This window comes from Myotis yumanensis, unplaced genomic scaffold (genome assembly GCF_028538775.1).
Source record: "Myotis yumanensis isolate MYYU_CA2020_CCGP unplaced genomic scaffold, mMyoYum1.0.hap1 SCAF_1, whole genome shotgun sequence".
NCBI lineage: Eukaryota > Metazoa > Chordata > Mammalia > Chiroptera > Vespertilionidae > Myotis > Myotis yumanensis.
The window spans coordinates 56,011,157-56,031,099 of record NW_027223752.1 but is presented as its reverse complement, the minus strand read 5'-3'; the positions used below and the strand labels follow the sequence as shown (position 1 = coordinate 56,031,099).

Here is a 19,943-nt window from a genome sequence, read left to right as displayed (position 1 = left end):
CCTGAGGGGTCCCAGACTGCGAGAGGGCACAGGATGGGCTGGGGGGCCCCCCTACCCCCCCCCCCCGAGTGCACAAATTTTTGTGCACTGGGCCTCTAGTCTACACTAATAAAAGAGAAACATGGTAATTAGCGTATGACCGCTATCCTTTTCATTGGCTAATTAGCGAGATATGCAAATTAATCACCAGCCAAGATGGCGGTTAACTGCCAACAAAGATGGCGGTTAATTTGCATATGTAGGCACAATGCAGGGAGGCGAAAGGGAAAGTGTGGAAGAAGCCCCCTGGCACTGACAGTGATCGGAAACCCAGGGGGGAGCTAAGAGCGGGGGGCAGGGCAAAGGCGGCCACCAGGGTCGCCTTTGCCCTGCCCCCCAGCCATGATCAGAGAATCCTGCCCCTTGCCGCACTGGCCAGTGATAGCGGGAAGTAGGGGTGGAGCCAGCGATGGGAGCTGGGCAGGGGCGGAGCCCACAATCGGGGGCGGCTGCAGCTGGGGGTTCCCCTGTCCAGGCCTAATGCCTCTGAGGCGTTAGGCCGGGGCAGGGGCAGAGCCCAGGATCGGGGGGCGGCTGCAGCCGGGCAGGGGCGGCTGCAGCTGCTGGGGTCCCCTGCCCCGGCCTAACGCCTCGGCTGCAGCTGGGGGTCCCTGCTGCTGGGGCCTAACACCTCAGCCAGAGGCGTTAGGCCCAGGCAGGGGCGGAGCCCACGATCAGGGGGCGGCTGCATCCGGGCAGGGGCGGCTGCAGCTGGGGGTCCCTGCAGCCCGGGCCTAACGCCTCGGCCAGAAGCGTTAGGCCTGGGCAGGGGTGGTGCCAGCAATCACGGGGCGGCTGCAGCTGGGAGGGTCCCCTGCCCAGGCCTAATGCCTCGGCCAGAGGCATTAGGCCTGGGCAGGGGCGGTGCCAGTGATCATGGGGACCAGGGGCAGAGTCGCTGATGGTGGGAGCTTGGGGTCCCCTGCCCAGGCCTGATGCCTTGGCCAGAGGTGTTAGGCCTGAGCATGGGCAGAGCCAGCGATCGTGAGCAGGGGCGGCGTGGGTGATCATAGGGAGCTGGGCGTCCCCTGCCCACCCTGATCCGGGACACCCTTCAGGGAAAACCAGCTGGCTCCCACCCATGCACCAGGCTTCTATCCTATATAATAAAAGGGGAATGTGCACATGCAATTTTTTTTTCCAAATATATTTTATTGATTTTTTACAGAGAGGAAAGGAGAGGGATAGAGAGTTAGAAACATCAATGAGAGAGAAACTTTGATCAGCTGCCTCCTGCACACCCCCTACTGGGGATGTGTACGCAACCAGAGTACATGCCCTTGACGGGAATCGAACCTGGGACCCTTCAGTCCACAGGCCGACGCTCTATCCACTGAGCCAAACCCGTTAGGGCGGTAATGTGCAAATTGACCCTAAAAGCAGAACGACTGGGAATGACTGATCACTATGACACACACTGACCACCAGGGGGCAGATGCTCAATGCAGGAGCTGCCCCCTGGCAGTCAGTGCACTCCCACAGGGGGAGCTCTGCTCAGCCACAAGCCAGGCTGACAGCATCACAGCGGCGATGGTGGGAGCCTCTCCTGCCTCCTCAGCAGCTCTGTGGATGTTCAACTGCAGCTTAGGCCCGCTGGCAAGTGGACATCCCCCAAGGGATGTATCACTGCCAGCTTAGGCACAATCCCCCGGGGACCAGGCCTAAGCCAGCAGGTGGACATCCCCCAAGGGGTCCCAGACTGCAAGAGGGCACAGGCTGGGCTGAGGGACCCCCGAGGGCACAAATTTTTGTGCACCGAGCCTCTAGTCTACACTAATAAAAGAGAAACATGGTAATTAGCGTACGACCGCTACCCTTCCCATTGGCTAATCAGCATATCCTTATGCAAATTAACTGTCAGCCAAGATGGTGGCCGGCAGCCATGCACTGAAGCGAGCAGGGAGGCTTGCTTGCTCCAGTGATGGCGAACTCCAACGTTCCCCGCCTGACTTGCAGCCTCTCAGCTGCAACTCTAAGCAACTATGTTGCAATTAGAGAAGCTAAACAAAACCCTAGAAACCGGCTTTCAGTCAGCAGGGCTTCAGCCAGCCTGACCGCAACATTGTATCAAATACAGAAGTTAAAAGCCAGAAACCTGCTTTCAGCAGTGAGGCCTCAGAGCTAAAGCTGGCCCAGAATAGAAAAAAAAAAAAGAAAAAAAGAAGCAGTTGGGAGCTTCAGTCACCCACATGCCTGAAAACGGCCCTCAGCCCCTCACCCAGACTGGCCAGGCACCCCAGTGGGGACCCCCACCCTGATCCAGGACACCCTTCAGGGCAAACCAGCCGGCCCCCACCGATGCACCAGGCCTCTATTCTATATAGTAAAAGGGTAATATGCCTCCTGGCACCGGGATTAGCGGAGCAGCGAGGCTCCCAGCACCGGGATCAGCATGACAGGGGGCAGTGACCAAATCCCTGATTGCCCTGTGGCTCTGTGTGTGACAGGGGGTGGAGCCACAACCTCCCTATCCGCCCTGCTCTGTTCGTGACAGGGGAAGGCGCCCCAACCCCCTGATCAGCCCTGCTCTGTGCCTAATAGGGGGGAGCTCCCCAACCCCAATTGCCCTGCGGCTCTGTGTGTGACAGGGGGCGGGGCCACAACCTCCCTATCTGCCCTGGTCTGTGTGTGACAGGGTGCGGCGCCCTACCCCCCCCCCACCCCCCCACGGGCCCTGCTCTGTGTGTGACAGGGTAGAGCCATAACCTCCCCATTGGCCCTGCCCTGAGTGTGACAGGGTGCAGTGCCCCAACCCCCTGATCTGCCCTGCTCTGTGTGTGACAGGGGGCGGTTCCCCAACTCCCCTATCAGCCCTACTCTGTGAGTGATGGGGGGAGTTCCTCAACCTCCTGATCAGCCCTGCTCTGTGCATGACGGGGGGAGCTCCTCAACCCCCTGATGGGCCCTGCTCTGTGCATGACAGGGGGGAGCTCCCCAACCCCCTGATTGACCCTGCTCTGTGTGTGGCAGGGTACGGAGCCCCAACCGCCCTGATGGGCCCTGCTCTGTGAGTGACAGGGGGCAGCACCCCAACCCCCGATCGGCCCTGCTCTGTGAATGACAGGGGGCAGCACCCCAACCCCCTGGATCGGCCCTGCTCTGTGCATGACGGGGGAGGCGCTGCAACCTCCCCATCGACCCTGCCTTGAGTGTGACAGGGGCGGTGCCCCAATCCCCCAATAGGCCCTACCCTGAGCGTGACTGAGGGTGGCATCGCAATCTCCCGATCGCCCTGCTCTGTGCATGACAGGGGGTGGTGCCCCAACTCCCCAATCAGCCCTGCTCTGAGCCTGATTAGGGGCTGCACCTAGGGATTGGGCCTGCCCTCTGCTACCCGGGAGCAGGCCTAAGCCAGCAGGTCGTTATCTCCCGAGGGGTCCCACACTGCGAGAGGGCACAGGCCGGGCTGAGGGACCCCTCCTCCCGAGTGCACAAATTTTTGTGCACCGGGCCTCTAGTCCTATATAATAAAACCCTAATATGCAAATTGAACGAGTGGTGGAACGACCAGTTGCTATGATGTGCACTGACCACCAGGGAGCAGCACAACACAGGAGCTGCCCCCTGGTGGTCAGTGCGCTTCCACAGGGGGAGGGCTGCTCAGTCAGAAGCTGGGCTCACAGCTGGCAAGTGCAGCGGCAGTGGCGGGAGCCTCTTCTGCCTCCATGGCAACACTAAGGACCCCTCAGGGGGGTCCCAGACTGTGAGAGGGCGCAGGCCAGGCTGAGGGACACCTCCCTCCCCCAGTGCACGAATGTCATGCACTGGGCCTCTAGTGTATCCAGAAAAATCTAGCCTTTGTTACCATCACCACAAGAAGTCTAAGAGATCAGCTGTTTGGGAATTATGGCCACACTAGCATTGGGAAAAACGTGTCTGCTTCAAGCCCTTCAGAAGTGGCCATCGTCCCCATGGGCCTGCCACTGCCCATCTCTTAGTGGGAGAGAGAAAGGGCAGGCTGCTCTTGCGTTACCTCCTACAGTACTCTTCAGAAGACCATATCACCCTGCAACGTTCTAGGGCAGCTGGCTGGGGCAGAAGCTCTTAGCTCTACCTAGGGAGACAACACTGGTCAGACAAAGGAGGGAGAAAGAGGCTGAAATCTTCAGGGGAAGAATGGAGCATACAGATGGACAAAAGATACCAAGTCCACTGTGCTACTTGCTTTCATGAACAAACCACAGTTCCTGATTTGCTTAATATTCTCTGATCAAATAGCAACCCTGCAGAGGAGAGATTATACTAGACCAGTGATGGCGAACCTATGACACGCGTGTCAGAGGTGACACGCGAACTCATTTTTTGGGTTGATTTTTCTTTGTTAAATGGCATTTAAATATATAAAATAAATATCAAAAATATACATCTTTGTTTTACTATGGTTGCAAATATCAAAAAATTTCTATATGTGACACGGCACCAGAATTAAGTTAGGGTTTTTCAAAATGCTGACACGCTGAGCTCAAAAGGCTTGCCATCACTGTACTAGAAACCACAGACATTATATTTTCTGTTTGTTTGCTTTTAATTCATTTTATTCTGTTTAAAACCATGCTCTGTGGTTTACTATAATACTTGGTATTAAAAAAATGAATGGCTGGCCATGGCCAGTGTGGGTCAGTGGTTAGAGCATCTGCCCATGCACCAGAGGGTGACTGGTTTGATTCCCAGTCAAGGGCATATACCTGGGTTGCAGGTTCAATCCCTGGCCCGGGTAGGGGCATGTGCAGGAGGCAACAGATTGATGTGTCTCTCTCACATCAATGTTTCTCTCTCCCCTCCTTCCCTCTCTTCCACTATCTCTAAGGAAAAAAGATGGCTGTTTGCTCTATACTCTAATGCTAAACAAGCACTCTTATTTCTAATAACCAAGTTTTAATGACTCCAGAGGGCTTAGAAAACAACAACAAAAAACTCGAGCTGATGTCACATAATATTATCAGTAAGTCCTCTGCTGGGAAGGTCCTGATGTTACCTTCACATTTGAGTACCTTCTTGCTCTCGGTCCAGACTTTCTGAACAGTTAGAATATAAATTGCTGAACTGTTAAAATAAGGGCTACTTAGTTCAGAACCAAAATAGGTCATTCTTTGGTTCAAAGTCTTCACTATTTTTCGGGCAGATGCCAGGGAAGTAGTTCCTAGAGGGCCAAAGTCAGAGCAACTGTAGGAGAAAGGAATCTGAACTTGATCCCAGATAAGCTGGGGGAATGGTAAGGGCAAGGAGGCAGATGAAGTTATTTATTTCACTGCCTTTACATAGTGATGAGGTCCTTATCCTTGCCTTCCCCCCAAGCCCCATAAGTCCCTACAAGGGGGCAAGGGGATCAGATCATACATTTAAATTATTTTCAGAGACGTCAAGCAATTCTAACTTCTTTAATACAGCGCCATCCCAAAGGAGTGATAAATCTCCAAACCAAGAGAGGATTCCCCCTTTCAAATGTTAGCTGCACAAGACTGATTATGTATTTAAGCTTTGGAGATGTGTAAAGCTTTGTTAGGCAAATTGGTGACCAAACCAGCTCTCCTAGCCCAGAATCCACAGCTCCTATTACACATGATGCATTTTCTAGGACTCTAAGAACAAACCTCTTAACACGGTCATCATCAGTCCTCTGCATAGCATCCGAGGAGCCAGGGACTCGGCTGAGCTGACGGCGGGCTTCTCACTTCAACAAGCCTCACTACTATAATGGAAATTCAAAGGCCTGGAAACAATGTACATAGCTTCCCTGACTAATTTTATTATGCAGACACACTTAATGGCTCCTATTACAATCACATCGTGGTGGGAAATAGTACTAGATTGTGACGATCACACTAAATCGACAAGGATTATCAGTCATTAAAAAGGCACCAAATTAGCATCAAGCAGTTATATTTTACACTTATCAAATCTTCTGCTGGTCAAGGTCCATTACTGAATGACACCATAAAGGCAGGAGCCGTCAGCTCATTCTCCAGAACATTTAAATCTCTATTGTATTTGTGTAGGATATAATTTCTGGTAGCTATAAAGCCTAATAAAGGTTACACCCCGATGAATAAAGTGTTAATAAATTGACCCATGACATTTAAATGGATAATTATATTTGAGATAAAGGAAGAATTTCTTGTTTCAGTGAAGAAGTATTTCAACTTGTGCCCAACCTGAGTTCCCCATCAGCTACAGGGTGGTTTTACATGGCTCAACAGTGATTTTAAATATTAATATTGCCGGTTAACATTGTATTAGAGTCATTATTCATCAGGCCTTTCCAGCAGCTGCTGTCTATCAGAATCATCAAGACTACATTTTAAAGGTTTCCACGTGTTAAGGAATTCTAGGGAAAGGAACTAGTACCTGTATTTCTAAGCATGGGTTAGGAATGCTAGTGTTTATTTGTCCGCCAGTCCCCATCCTGCCAGTGTGTCAGCCTGTCACTAGACTTTAGTCACAGGGCAGAGAAGTGTAAAATGGAACCGTGAAGTGGTTAGGAGGAGCCTGAAGGAGTTGGTACTGACTGGGACGTGTTAGATACAACTGGAACAGCTCTACATGCAGGGCGGGCAACAGTAGGTTTACAGCTGTGAGTACACAGAGCACAGTTTATTCTTGTATTATCACTTATTTATTATTTTTCATAAAACAACGTAAACCTATATATTATGCACTGATGACTCTCAGTCCTTATGAAAGCATCTAACAAAACCTAGGGAATGACAACAAACAAAAAGGGCTGCAGGGGTGGTGAGCATGGCTTCCCTCTAGTCTCTTGGGTAAAAGCTTCTCCTCTGTATTTCTTGTAGCCCATTAGGCTCAGGGAAAAAAGACTCAGAGTAAAATAACTCTCACTAACTTGTTTAGTAATCAACTATGATTTCATATATGTATTCACTCAACAACCATTTATTCATTCATATTATATAGCGATTAGACTCTCTTTTTTTAAAAATATATTTTATTGATTTTTTACAGAGAGGAAGGGAGAGAGATAGAGAGTTAGAAACATCAATGAGAGAGAAACATCGATCAGCTGCCTCCTACACACTCTCCACTGGAGATGTGCCCGCAACCAAGGTACATGCCCTTGACTGGAATTGAACCTGGGACCTTTCAGTCGGCAGGCCGACGCTCTATCCACTGAGCCAAACCGGTTACGGCAGACTCTCTTTTGAGAGAATACTGCCTTCAAAACATGTAAAGCAACATTGACAGAACCACAAAGAGAAACTAAAAAGATATTTACCTTTACCTTTCTCAATTATTCATAAGACAGGTACTAGTAATCAGTAAGTGTACAGTTGATCTGAACATAGTTAACAAGCTTTGTGGATAAATATAAAACACTGCACTATCTGTAAAGCACATACATTTTTGTGCTAGTTTTCTATTGCTGCTGTAACAAATTACCACAAACGTAGCAGCTTAAACAGCACAAATTTATTATCTCACAGTTTCATAGGTCAGAAGTCCATATGGGTCTGACCAGGCTCAAACCAAGGTGCCAGGGCTGCCTTCCTTCCTGAATGCTCGGGGATGGGAGGGAGTGGGGGGGATAGCTCTCTGGCTCATGCAGGTTGTTGGGCAGAATTCAGTCCCGGGCAGCTGTAGGACCGAGGTCCTATTCCTTGCTGGCTATTGGCCTACTGTTCTTAGTTTCTAGAGTCCACCCCACATTCTTTGCCTAATGGACCCTTTCGTCTTCAAAGCCAGCAGGTATGGGGTTGAATCCTTCTCACACCTCATCTTTTCTGTCACATCTCCGACTAATTAATAGAAGAAATGCCTCCATTTTAAAGTGTTCATGTAATTATATTGGACCCACTGGATAATCTGGGATAATCTCTCCATGTCAAGATCTATAACTTCAAGCACAATTACAAAGTTCTCTCTGTATATCCAAAACTTAGGGCAAAGGCATCTCTGAGAGGCCATTATTCTTCCTACCACACTTTCCAAACTTACACCGAACATACAAAACTGTACTCACACATGGTCATAAGGCCAGTGTCTACAACATTCACATTCTGGGACCAAAATGCAATTAGATTAAAAAATAATAAAGGGATAAACAGAAAGGCCCAAATGTTTGGAAATTAAGAAATATACATTTGAATATTCATGGGTCAAATAAGAAATCACTTAAAAATATTTAAAGTGGAATAACAAAAATGCTCCACACTAAAGCTCTTGCAGGACAGCCAAAATACTACTTAGAGGAAAATTTATAGGTTTACATGGCCAGAGGTATGCTGATCTGAAATCGCCATTTCTATCAAGATGCTAGAAAATGAAGAATGGAACAAACAGTAACTAAATGAAAAAATAATGAAGATGCTAGCAAAAATTAACAAAATAGAAACAATATGTAATAGAGAGGATCAATATGTCAAAGATTGTTTATTTGGAAAAAACTCAAAACTGATAAAACTTTAGCATTATTAATCAAGAAAAAAAGGTAGATGGCATAAACATACTTTATTAGGAATAAAAATGGAGACAACTAAAGAAGCAGCAAAACTTTAAAAGATAATTAACAAACATGATGATTTAATAAATGCCCATAAATTTGTGTATTTGAATCAGATGGACAAACTTCTAAAAAATAAACTTAATAAAACAATTAAAAAAAATAAAAACGAAAAAAAAAAATAAACTTACCAAAATAAAGGACTGAAAAAAATCTTGAACAGTCTTAAAAACACAAAAGAAAATCAACTGATAGCTGAAATTCTATACAGTGGGGCCTTGACTTACAAGTGTCCCGACTAACGAGTTTTTTGAGATACAAGCCGTCTCTCGGCCGATTTTTTGCTTTGAGTTGCGAGCTAAAATTCGGGTTACGAGCCAGCTTCAGATACCCCACCGCTAGTTGGCGCAGCGAACGTCACAGTGAATGCCACAACAGCCCAGCATCACATGTCTCACTCGTTCACTTTTTGATTTGACATATGAGTAATTTGAGTTACGAGCTCCATCACGGAATGAATTAAACTCATAAGTCAAGGCCCCACTGTATAATAAAGAGGTAATATGCAAATTGACCGTCACATCCTCACACAAGATGGCCGCCCCCATGTAGTCACAAGATGGCCACCACAGGATGGCTGGCAGAGGAGGGCAGTTAGGGGTGACCAGGCCAGCAGGGGAGGGCAGTTGGGGACGACTGGGCTGGCAGGGGAGTGGTTAGGGGCAATCAGGCAGGCAGGCAGGCAGGCTAGTGGTTAGGATCCAGCAGTCCCAGATTGTGAGAGTGATGTCCGACAACTGCTGGTTTAGGCCCAATCCCTGTGGGACATCCCCTGAGGGGTTCCATATTGGAGAGGGTGCAGGCTGGGCTGAGGGACACCCCCCCCACCCCAGTGCACAAATTTTGTGCACTGGGCCTCTAGTCTATCTATAAAGGAAAAACCAGATGGTTTTTCAGAGAAATTCTAACAAATATTTAAGGTTAAATATTTTTTACACAATTAGGACATAGAGCAAACTAAACATACACAGAAAATGCCTTAATCTTATAAGGAATATTTATATAAAAACTATGATAAATATCATACTTGTTTGTGAAAGATGAAGAGAACAATACTGCCATCCTCCTAAGCACCATTTTTATTAAGCACATTTCCTCCTCCCTAGCAAGACAAGAGAAAGACATACCCACAAGCTTGAGAAAGAAAATATTCATAAATGATAGTTTCTATATACAAAAAGAATTGTCTGAAAAATTATTAGAATAAAAATTGTAGTAAGGTTTAGTCTATTGTATTTATGCAAGCAACAAATTTAGAAAATGTTAAAAAGCTATAAATAGCTAAAATACAAAAGATAAAAAGGTTTTAAAAATGAATACCACACAAGATGTGCAAACTCTTTATGTAGAAAATTATAAAACTTCATTGAAAGATATTTTTGTTGTTGTTGTTAATCCTCACCTGAGGATATTTTTCCATTGATTTTTAGGAAGAGTGGAAGAGAGAAGGAAAGACAGATAGAAACATCAATGTTTCTATCAATGGATGTGAGGGAAATACATTGATTGGTTGCCTCCTGCACGAGCCCGACCAGGGTCTGGGCCGGGGAGGATCCTGCAACCCAGGTATGTGCCCTTGACTGGAATCACACCCAGGATCCTTTGGTCTGCAGGCCGATGCTCTATCCACTGAGCTAGGGCCATTGAAAGACATTTTAATATCCAAAATAAATATGGTGGTATCCCATGTTTATGAATTAAAAAATTCAATATACTATATTCATTAATTCTTCCAAACTGATCTATGTAGATTTAATGTAATTCCAATCAAAATACCTACATATGTGTGTGTGGAACTTCACAAACTTATTCTAAAATTTATATAGAAGAGCAAAGGGCTGAGAATAACCAAGGCACTCTTGAAGAAGAAAATAGCAGGGAGCTTACCAGATAGTTAGGTATATTGTAAGCTTTAATACTTAAGGCCTGATGGAAATGGCACAAAAGTAGACACATAGACCAATGAAATGAAACAGAATGCTGAGAAACAGACCTTCCCATACAGAGAAGCCTTGTTTATGAGAACAAGAGGGAAAAAAAGATACTCATAAAAGGTTTTGGGATGAGTAATTATCCATATGGAGAAAAATTAATTTGTATCCTTTTTTCATACTATAGACAAAATGAATCCCAGGCAGATTAAAGACTTAAATATAAAACACAATACTATGATTACTCTAGAAAACAACACAGGAGAATATCTTTCTAGTATCCATGAAAGGAAAAATTTCTTCAAACTCTAAAAAATGCATTCCATAGAGGAAAATATGTATATATTTCAATCTTTTAAAAGTAAGCATGTCTCATCAAACATCACTATAAATAATGTAGAAAGACAAGCCTCAAATTTGGAGAAGATTTTTGCAACATGTAAGATTCACAGAAGATTAACATCCAGATTATTTAGTAACACATACTCTTACAAATCAATAAGAAAATGATAACTCAGTAAGAATTTAGAAAAAATTGTTTAACAGTGTTTCAGAAAAAAGGACACAAGAATGACAAAAAAAAAAATAGAATGACTAATACAAAATATGAATAGATGCTGAATCTCAACTAATTACAAATTCAAATGAAAAGCACAATGAAATCCCACATTATACCCACAAGATTAGCAAATATAAAAAAATTTGAGATGTTGGCAAGGATCTGAAACAATGGAAACTCTTAACACTCTTTCAGTGGGAGTATCAGTGGCTTAGCCATTTTAGAAGACAATTTGGAACTTCGAAGTAAAGTTAAAGATATGCATACCCTATTACCGGATATTTTACTCCTATTATGCAGACTAAGCAGGGTTCTCAAAGGGAAACTTGGTGGACCATGTACCTCAGAATCAATAAGGAGGTTCTAAATATGCAGATATCTGGACTCCATCTCAGCAGAATCCTTAATCACAATCCTGGGGGACAGAGTCTGGGGGCTTTTGTAGGTGCTCCAAGCAATTCAAAGGCACACTGAAGTTTGAGATCCACTGCTCTAGGGCATCTCTTGTATGTATGCAACATGAGACACATATATGAGAGTTTATAGTTGGAATGCTTAAATTAAAAAAAAAAACACCCACCAAAGTACCCAAATATACATTAACAGGATAATGGATAAATTGTGATAAATTCAAATGATGTAAAACTATGTAGTAGCTACCTGCATCCACAGGTCGAATCTCAGGAACATAAAATAACACAATAGTGAGGAAAAAGCAAAAGAATACATAGAGTATAATTACATCTATACAAAGTTCAAAAATGTGCAAAATCAAACAATGTATAATTATATGACTTAGAGATAGTACATATGAATATAGGGACATATAGGGAATCAAAATTTAGGATAAAGGTTTCTTCTGTGGGGAATGAGAGAGATGGTAATAAGAATGGGCACACGGGGATTTGGGGGATACTGGTAATGTTCCAGAAATGGGTGCTTATTTCACTGTTACTCTTTATACCTTACACAGATGATATAAAGATAATTTTGTATCCTATATAATAAAAGCCTAATATGCTAAGTGTCCAGTTGTCTGGTTGGCCGTTCAACCAATCAAAGCATAATATGCTAATGATATGCTAAGGCCGCTCAACCGCTTGCTATGACATGCACTGACCACCAGGGGGTAGACAGTTGACTGGTCGACTAGTTGCTATGACGTGCACTGACCACCAGGGGGCAGATGCTCAATGCAGGAGCTACCTGCTGGTGGTCAGTGCGCTCCCACAGGGAGCCGTCAGTCAGACATCCCTGGAAGGCTCCTGGACTGAGGGAGGGTGCAGGCCAGGCTGAGGGACCCACCCGAATGCATGAATTTTGTGCACTGGGCCTCTAGTATATTCAATATGTAGCACAACATTTTTTTAAATTGATTTTAGAGAGGAAGGGAGAGACAGAGAGAGAGTGGGGTGGGTGGTGGGGGGAGATATTAATGTGAAAGAGAAACATTGGTTATCTCCTGCACACTCCCCCACCAGGGATGGAATCTGCAACCTGGGTATGTGCCCTGACCAGGAATCAAACCCACTGCATTTTGGTGTACAGGACGATGCTTCAGCTAAGTGAACTACACTGGCCAGAGCTGAGGTACAAAAATTTTAAACAGTGCAAAAAGAATAATTGAAGAGATGTTGGTTAAAAGTTGACTGTTTAAGCATAGGAAATATAGTCAATGGTATTGTAATAACTGTGTATAATGCCAGGTGGGTACTAGAAATATCAAGGGGAACATTTTGTAAAGTATATGATTAGCTTACCACTGTACTATATACCTGAAACTAATCTATATATATAAAAGGCTAAGTGACCAACTGTCCATCTGTCTGACTGTCCGACCAACCAACTGGCTGGTACATATGACGCACACTGGCAACCTTTACATATATAACCCTAATATGCAAATAGACCAAACGGTGGAACAACCAAACAACTGGTTGCTATGATGTGTGCTGACCACCAGGGGGCACATGCGGAACATGGTAGGCGTTGGCAGCAGGCTGCAGAGTGCAAACAAGACAGACATCGGCCGTGGCAGGATGGTGGAGCAGGTGAGCGATGGCGCTAGACTAAGGCAGGGCGCCGGTTGCTGTCATCAGGGCGAGCCTCTGGTAGTTACTGAAAATTCTTTGCTTCCACATGCCACGATCCCGCCCAGCACTCGCACCTGCTGCCGGCACTGGCCCCACTCGCACCCAGTGCCGGCACCAGAGCCTCCGCTCACACCCACTACCGTCACCTAGCCCTGGCTCCGATCACCCCTCAGGGCTTCTCCACCTCCCCCTGCTCCTGAGAGGTGATCAGGGCTGGAAGCTGCCTCTTGCACCTGCTGTTGGCAACAGCCCTGCTCTCACCCGCTGCTGGCACTTGCACCCACTGACTGCCCTACTTGCACCCGCAGCTGGCGCCAGAGCCACCTCTCACACCCGCTGCCAGTGCCCAGTGCCAGTCTCAATTGCTTGGCACCGTCAGTGGGTGGGAGCAGCATCTGCTGGCACTGATCGCCCCTGAGGTCTTCTCCACCTCCTCCTGCTCCTGATGGGTGATTGGGGCAGCAGCTGCTGCTTGCACCCGCTTACAGCGCTGGCCCAACTCGCACCCGCTGCTGGCACCAGCCCAATCGCTCCACGCTGTCAGTGGGTGCTAGCGGGGCTGGTGCCATCAGCGCATAGGAACAGCAGCAGCAGGAGCAGGGCTGCTGGCAGACAGGTGACTGGGGGTTGCAGCAGGAGGGGCTGGGTGGGGGCATGGAGGATAGGCCGAGACCCACCCCTGTGCCCACCACAGCCTTGCAGCCCACAGTTGCTTTCAAGGTGCACAAATTCATGCACTGGGCCCCTAGTACAAAATAATAATGAATGTAAACTATCATTGAAAAATAAAATTGAGTAAACTTAGTTATTAATGCCTCTGAAATGCTTTTGACAACTCTTTAAAAATATTTTTAATATTAATGACCACCAGTTTTGCCTCCAGGGCAGAAATTGTGGGAAAGGAGAGCTAGCAGACGAGGGGAAGAAAAAGAGCTTTGCAACATTTTGACAAATGGCATTTAAGAAGACCACTAAACTTTTCAAACAATCTTCATTAACTTGTCATCATTTCAGACAAGGAAGGAGAGTTCCTGGAGAGGGTGAACCATGTGACATTACTTTGCCCTGTCTTTATGCTCAATCATACTGATCATGAGCAAGTCAGGTGCAGAGCAACAAATGCGGTGTTCTCAAAGACCAACTTTCCTGTCAGGTAATCTGCCATAGTCCTTGGAAGTAAGTATTTTTTCCTAAGGTACTTCTGATTGCACTGAAGCTACTATTTATTTAATGCTATTTGTGTCATGATAAATCATTTCGCTTCTCCAAATTTCTAATCTGTTTTCAGTGAGAAATTAATATCCTGGTTGAATCAGTTCTCTTATCTCCCTATTTTTATAAGGCCCAGTATAAACCAAGGGTTGACTTTGAAGAATAAAAAGGGTGAAGGGCAGTCTTCTCTAACCCTTCCTCTGCTGCACCAAAGCACATGAAGCCGATGCCTCATCCTGATGAAACATGCATTAGCCACATGGAAGGCTTCCTAAAAGCAGCCTTGAGATGTGACCTTGACGATTACGCCAGGCTGGGCTTAATAACAAAGTTTGCTAACTATCATATGTTGGCTTCAATCCTTTTGTATCACATTTTCAGGTTAAAACACACACACACACACACACCTCACTTTGTTCTTATGGATGGAGAAAGTCCAACAGAACCAAGTACCTTTGTAAATTTACAATAAAGTTATTGAAATCTCTTGATATTATTTGATGTGGACCAAAGGATGCATTCATCACCCACCAAGAATGGTCAGGATGAGGAGCTTGGGATGGGTGGATTTAGAAAAGGAGGGCCTATATTTATTTCGCTCTTTAATTTACAACCACATCTTCCTCAGATTTATTCAACTCCTAAAACCACTAGTATAGTCAAGCCTTGATTACATACCACATGATTTGACAGACTTGTCTTCATGACCTGCTTTGTTATAACTAGCTATGTGATTCTGAGCAGATCACTTGGTCACTTCTGCATTAATCAGGGTAGGCTAACTGCTATAATATAAAGGCCCTACAATATCAGTGGCTTAATAGGACAAACAAGTATTTGTCTCTTATCTCATAGCTAACGTAGGTTGGATAGGTTTCTTCCAAGAGATGACTCAGGGACCCAGGCTCTTTCCATTGTGGTTCCTCCATCCTCACAGGTGTCTCTCAGGTCACTGCAGAAGGGGAAGTAAGGACTGCATAGAGAACTCTCATCCTCTCCTAACTGTCACAAGTGACATACCTCTTCTCTCAATTCAATAGATGAGAACTAGTCACGTGTCTCTACCTACTTGCAAGGGGTTGGGGAATATAGTTTAGCTCTGTGCCCGAGGAGAAGAAATGGGGCTGATGATAATCTTCCTAATTGCTGCCACAATTTCATTCTTTTGGGTCTCAGTTACCTTATTTCTAAAATGGGGATGATTGTTTCTGCCAAGCCTAACTCAGAGAATAATAATGAGAACCAAATGAGGGCATGAATTAAAGAAGACACGTGAAAAATGCATCATGCACTACAATTTCTAACACTGAACTGGCGTCGGGGTCTAGGATTCAGCATTACCCTCTATGAAACCTAAGGTCTACTCAAAGCCCTAGTCTTGGGCTTGACTTATAGATAGGATTCCACAGACACCTCACCCATTTTGTTTACGACAAAAGGGATACAGAGGACCCGGAAGAAGTGATGCCAGCAAAAACTTCACGTTAAGGAAACTCTTGGAGGCATTTTGCACATTAAAAGTGCAAAGGATAAAAGCTGATTCAGACTTAGAAAGAGGTATAAAAACTCACCAAAGGCTTAGAAAAGATGCCTATGCCAAGTCATAAGTTACACGATGAAAGAAAAAAAGCAGGCACTATTTGAACTGCTTTTGATTGTGTATTTTTAACAAATACTTTAATTCTCAATATTTCTAATGTTTTAAATTACAATGTGCTAACTAAATATTAGTTTTACTACTTTAAAAAATTCCTTATACAGTTATAACCAACGGTAAAATAGATTTTAATGTTTTGACAAAATTTTAAAGGTCACAAAATAATTGCAATTTTTCCTCATGAATTATTAAGAATGACTGATAGGGTTCAAGTTTGCTCAGTCATTTTTTTTTAAAGCCAAGTTTATTTGTTCATTTCTTGCATTTGAAGTAGTCCTCGATGACATCCTTTGCCTGAGACTCTGTCATAGTCCTTCATCACCACGCAACTGCAACCAACCACTTTACGGGGTTTTCCCTCTCTGTCGATTTCACAGAGGCCTACCCATTCCCCTCGTTTCTTGTTGTCATCAACCTTAATTAAGTTGATTTGGTGTCAGCACAAAGAGCCTCCACCAACTTGACGTACATAGGCTCATCACAGTTGGATGCAAGTACACAAAGATGGGCTTGGCGCTTGTCTAAGGCTTTGGCAGCTTCGCGAATTCCGTGCGCGCGTGGCCATCGTGGATGAGGGCGGTCTTCAGCACCTCTTGCAAAGCAGTATTAATGTCCATTACACCTCCAGCAGCAATGCCTTCCTCGGCCATGGCGGTGGGTTATGGGTGAGCCGAATCTTGAACGCACCCAAGCCTCCGCCTCCGCGCAACTCCGCAGCGGCAGGGAAAGAGAGCTCTCGGTCATTTTCAAACTTCTGCATGACCATGCAAAGCAAGGACTGCATGAATAGTACATTGAGTTCATATATGTGTTTCATTTAAAGAATTATACATAAGAAATAAAGCACTTTTAATATGTTAGTCTTTGTAGGAGATTATATTCTTTAGGAGACAGTTTTGCTTGTGACAAGATGATTAACACTAAGTAAGCTTATTAATATCTAAAAAGGACTATTAACGGTAGAAAAATAGTTTCTTTATTGAAGGGTTGTCAGCAAGTCTAATTTATTAGCTTGTCATATTCTGTGAGTGGGAACATAAATCTTGTATTAGTGATCAAGATGAAAAAGACTTGGAATACCTGCCATAGCAAAATTCTCTGCATACTTTCCAAAGGTAAACACATATATCAACTTCATCTTCTAAGTGGAAAAGTTTGATGGCCTCCATCCAAAAATATGAAACTCTATTATAGATGTCATGTGAGGGAAAACTGCACACCAGAACCTTAATTTATGAAAGCATTGCGATGCCAAAAATAGGCTAAAAATTCAAAACACTAACAAAACCAACCAAATCAAACAATGTTTTTAAATATCTAAAGTAGTATAAATGAGACCAACCTTGGAAAAAGAGCGCTAGGAGGTGTTTATCCAAACAAGTTAGGGGGGCTCAGTTTCTGGAATGGGTTTCAGGTCTTAGTAAGTCAATCATGTCCAATTCAGGCATGGCTCAATTCAGGTTCCCCAGAACTGCCACAATGTGCACCTCTCCGTTTCTCAGCTCTTCCTTTTCTGTGGCTTCTCTCTCGAGAGGGCAAGATGACCACTAGAACTCAGCATCTTCTGGCTCAGCAACTCCCGCCAAAAGAGAGCTCTTCTTTTCCTAAGAGAACCACCAACATTCTGAGACTACTCTGCTCATACTGACCTGAGCCCTGCTCCCTCCTTGGATTAGTTACAGTGGCCAGAACTAAAACAAACGTATGTCTATCCTGGGTCTGGAAAGGAGGGTGGCATGAGCCCATTGGTTGAAAGTGAGGAGTGGTTTCCCTGCAAAGAAATTTGGGGTCCCCTAAAGAAGGATAAATGAAAACAGGGCTGGCAAAAAGATGATCATAACGGAATGACACGGAATGTGGGCATTTGAAGGACTTTAAAGATCAAATTCCAGAGCAAATTCTACCTGAAACGAAGGGATCTAGGCCACAGGACTCTGTAAGGTGATTGATTCCATTTCTGTTCCTCCTCCTCTCATGGCCAGGGAGCTAATTCTGCTAATGAGCAGTTCTGGTTGTTAGAGTTCTTACACTATTGCCCAAGTCTACCTTGCTGCAGTTTCTACCTGAGGCCCAAGTTTTATCTCCAGAAACACTAGAGAAGCAAATCCCTGGTTCTTGAACTGGAGAACACAGCTAGTAGCATCTTTCCCACCAGTCTGCAAAGGCTTCCTGCCACCTGCATACACTACACAAGCAGAGGTGGATTACCCATGAAGCTATCAAAGCTCAGGCTTTAGGGTCCCTTACCAGCACCAGCCCCATGAATGCTAAGAGTTACAGAGCATCCTAAGAGGAGAGGAGAAGCCAGGTTTCCAATAGGAAGCATTTATGCTTAAATATTTCTGGTAAGCTGTCTAGAGCTTTCAACAACAACAAAAAAGGTGACCTAAATCTCCAAGGCTACCATGATTTGTTGTAATCTATTTCTTAATTTAAAATAAATGTTCAAATTTATACCTAATTTTGTACTTGTAATTTTGTATATTTTTTCTTAAAGAAGACCTCCCTCCACTCCCAACCCCCCAAACTGTATAAGCTTTAGACCCATAAAAACTGGATCTGCTACCACATGGATTCTTTATTACATAGTTTCCAGGTATGTATTTTACCATCCAGAGCAGCCTCCAGTTTTTAAAACTTGGTTACCTAGAGCTGGACAAAATACACTGCTGTGATCTGGCATGTAGGGTCCAGTAAAATCTTATTCCCTTATTGTGGTGCCCATGGTTCCATGAATGCAGACCAGGATGGTGATGGGCTTACTCATAGCACTTCACCTGTGGTCTGTGCAAAACTACAGCTCTTTCTCACCCTCTGCTGTCTTAAGTAGCTGGATGGATAGTAAGTGGGTTAATAATATTAACTGTTAAGGTTGGTCTGAATTCAAATGCAACAAAAAAGATGTCCAGAATGCAACTTTTAGATGAAAAGAGAAAATGAAATCTTACTTGAACCCATCCTGGCTGCCATCCACAGCACTTTTGTCAAAGTGTTTATAAATAAAGGTGTTTTGGTCAGACATTTATAGAGACTGACTTGTAAAACTAAGATTCAAATAGACTGTAAGCAGCCCTAAGTATGTACTCTTTTAATTTTTGGTAATGTGGTTAATCGGTAGTTGTTTTTATACAGTGAATACCTGTTAATGTGATTCAAAATGTTTTATTTGTCCTATTATTGAATTGTTCTCAGAACCAAATAAAACTAAATTTCAAGTACTTAACAAAGAAAGTTTCTCTACTATGTAATATAAGTATATGAAAGAGCCAAAAGAGTTAAATGAAGTGAATTTATACTCACCTTGGTCTGTTGTTTTTTGTTTGTTTGTTTTGTTTTGGCATTATTGGATATATCAGTAAGTTTTCTCCATCTCTGCTGAATCAGAAAGTGTTCATTTGGCATAGAGATGACAAGCAATTTTTTTTTAAAATATATTTTTATTGATTTTTTACAGAGAGGAAGGGAGAGGGATAGAGAGTCAGAAACATCGATGAGAGAGAAACATCGACCAGCTGCCTTCTGCACACCTCCCACTGGGGATGTGCCCGCAACCAAGGTACATGCCCCCGACCGGAATCGAACCTGGGACCTTTCAGTCCGCAGGCCGACGCTCTATCCACTGAGCCAAACCGGTCTTGGCGACAAGCAATTTTAAACAAGTAAGAAACTGTTAATGACTGTTAGTGACCTAAAGCTTGTGGTGAGGATGATTCTGAGGCCAGATTCTGAGGCCAGATGTAGCTACATGCATCAAGAGTCCTGTAATCTATAGGTATTGCCTGTCATAAGTGCAAGAAGCTGATGTGACAGCATTCATGTTGTATATTTGCTCTTTGTGATCAAGATTAGAAACCCCCCTGAAGTTAAAGACCTGATTCTTACACTGTATGTCACTTGACAAGTAGAACTTCGTATTATTGAGGGAATGAATATGATT

The 19,943-nt window shown here is 44.5% G+C and overlaps 1 pseudogene; it reads right to left on the bottom strand.

Moving 5' to 3' along the window:
• Nucleotides 1-16,248: 16,248 nt before the first annotated feature.
• Nucleotides 16,249-16,719, bottom strand: LOC139002979 (small ribosomal subunit protein eS12-like; annotated as a pseudogene).
• Between the last annotated feature and the right edge of the window lie 3,224 nt (nt 16,720-19,943).